The sequence below is a fragment of the Cynara cardunculus genome (genome assembly GCF_001531365.2).
Source record: "Cynara cardunculus var. scolymus isolate 2C chromosome LG 8, CcrdV1, whole genome shotgun sequence".
Taxonomy (NCBI): Eukaryota; Viridiplantae; Streptophyta; class Magnoliopsida; order Asterales; family Asteraceae; genus Cynara; species Cynara cardunculus.
In genome coordinates this window covers 22,162,155-22,165,249 of record NC_037535.1, presented here as the reverse complement: position 1 = coordinate 22,165,249, position 3,095 = coordinate 22,162,155, and positions in this window count along the sequence as shown.

Genomic DNA, 3,095 nt, shown 5'->3' with positions numbered 1-3,095 from the left:
AGAGAGAGAGAGATGTGTGTTCATGGCAGCCACTATAGCAGTGGTGCTTCACCACGCAGGCAGCCAAAAGGGTTGAAATTGGAATCCTCCATATCTTAACGAACTTACCGACTTTATCTTCAACCTTGAAATCCTTTCTCACGTGTGTCAAAATTTCGATTACAAGTTTTTTTTTTATTAATTAACCTGATATCCAACCTGTGAACCGACTAATCTCAAAACGAACACCTGCTTTGTAGATAGTCCGAAGTCACCGCATTTGAACCTCGTGACCACAAGAGGATTTTTATTCTTTCTTGGATTTGAACTCGGGACCTCCAGATACTTTTGACCTTAAAGTCAAGTTCAAACCAATCAGACACCACTCTTGTTGTTGTTGTTTCGGTTACAAGTTGTAACCTCTGTTGGATGACAATTTCGTGTCAAACGAATCCAACCAACGTGAATATCAATTACATTGTTTTTAATTTTGATCGATTAGTATTATATAAACTTTTGGTATGATATTAGAAGTTGTGTATCGGGATATTATTATGATATCAATTTATTTAATTATTTATTAGTTTTTAAACTTTTAATGTATTAAATATTTAAATCTGTAATTTTAATTGCTTTATTTTACTATTTAAATGTTTATAAATTTTATTTTTACAATTAAAATCTCTTTAACATCACATATAATACCTAAAAATTCAAATAATTACTCAAAATTTCATTATAATAGCAAGCTTTCATATATGTAACTTAATGTTGGTACACAACTGATATCAACAAAAAGAAGCTGATATCAAATACAGTTGGTTGGTATACAGTATTATATTTTGCATACCGATTATAATTAGTTGGTACGCAGTATTGGAGGAAAAAAACTTGGTACCATACCAAGTCACCCTTAAACCTACGTATGCGTGGAGGTATAGATTGTTCCAAAGTGTTGAGAGGGGGTAAACGAGTACAAAGTAGTGTTGAGTCCTTGTAATCATATATGTGACTCTGATACCATGTGAAAATACTTGGAACCTCGGGTTTACTCTCCAAAAGAGCACTTGGGGAGAAAAATGAAGGTTCCAACATATATAAATAAGATATGATCCAAGTCTAACCAATGTGGGACTCCAACAATATAAATAAAAATGGCAAAGGTGTACATTTAGGTCCTGTAACTTTCACAGTCTTCACAAAATATATTGTGAAGAGGGGGTCATTTAAACTCATTCTATGATAATCAGAAGGTTATTACAAGGTTATTATGATATTTTGTCATACTCCTTTTGCTAAATCTTACCTTCCAATTTCAACAAGTAAAAATATATTTTTATTTCACATCATATATATATATATATATAGAGAGAGAGAGAGAGAGAGGGGTTGATTATTATACAACTCTTGACATTTATGCAACCAATTCAACTCAATCTTAACTGTTCATTTCATTTGATTAATATGTGATTTCATAGAAGTTTTGATTGTTTTCTAATATAAAGTATTGATCATAATTAATAAACCATATTCATCTTCCATAAATATTCAAATCATAATAAATGAAMTCYCATTATTTCCATAAATATCTCAATTTATTGAGTTGCATTGGTTGTACAAATGCGATAGGTTGTATTTGAAACAAACTATATATATACTTGAGATCATATGAGATCAAGGGTTTTTCGTGAGACCCGTAAGACTAATTCTCAACCCTTGAATTAGATCTACAATCTAACAATTTAAACATTCATAAACGCTACGAGACTTCTCAATAATCACAAAATTGGCACCGTGCAACTTTAGATCATTAGCTTATAAAGTTGATCAACTTTATAAGCTAATGATCTAAAGTTGCACAGTGACAATTTTGTGATTATTGAGAAGTCTCGTGGAAAATTTATGATTATGAATGTTCAGATTATAGATCTAATCCAAGGGTTAAGAATTGGTCTTACGGGTCTCACGAAAAACTCTTGGTCTCCCATGATCCTAAGTCTATATATATATATATATATATATATAATTTTGTGATTATGAATGTTCAGATTGTAGATCTAATCCAAGGGTTGAGAATTGGTCTTTATGGGTCTCACGTGATCTCAAGTCTCTCTCTCTCTCTCTCTCTCTTTATATATATATATGTGTGTATATATACATATATATATACACACACACACACCCACATGTATATATATAATTACATAGACGACATACAACTTTTTTGTCTTATGTCACGCCTTAAAAAACGTCATGCCGTCACATGACATGTAAGGCTTGAGGTCACCATCACGCCATTTTAAATCTTGATAAAAGGTATCAAATATTTTATTATCATCAAAATTAAACATTATATTTTTATCAGATAAATTTCTTTTCAATGATAAAAAAAAAGTATTCCGACAATGTTTGAATATGTTGCAAAAGTGAAGCCTGTTTGGTTCGTTTTAAGAACTGAGAATAAATATAAGTTACACACAAAAGGATCATATTATCAACCTCTTAAAGAAATTGTGTGCAAAAGACCCAAAGTCATAACAAAAATGATTCACAAACACAGAAGGAAGAAAAGGCATTGGTAGCGTTCAATTACGGGGGACGACAAGCACAGGGTCAACGATCAGGGCCCGATTAACATAATCCTCACACATATCAATATCAAAACATTATTTTTTACATTTTCAATGTATAATTTGACCTGATTTCAATGTAAATACATTGAGTGTTAAATAAGATGTTAAATATCGTCAAAAAGATGAGAAAAGAAGTTAAGAGAATATTTCTACATGACTTGTTGAAAATTTTATTTGAATATATATATATATATATATAGGGGAGCGATCAAATGCAAACCACTCAATTTGTACAAACCGTGCAAACCGCATTCAACCAACCATAATTTCTCATTTTGTTAATTTTTTTGTAATTATGAGAGGTTGATTAATCATTTTTATTGTGGAGGGTGTTAATCATAGATATTATCATCTTCATTATTTTAATTTTAGAGAAATACATGAAACAGTTTCATTAATGTTAGATAAATATATGAAACAGTTTCATTAAGTATTATATGAAACAATTTCACAACCATATATGAAACAACTTCATCAAAAAAA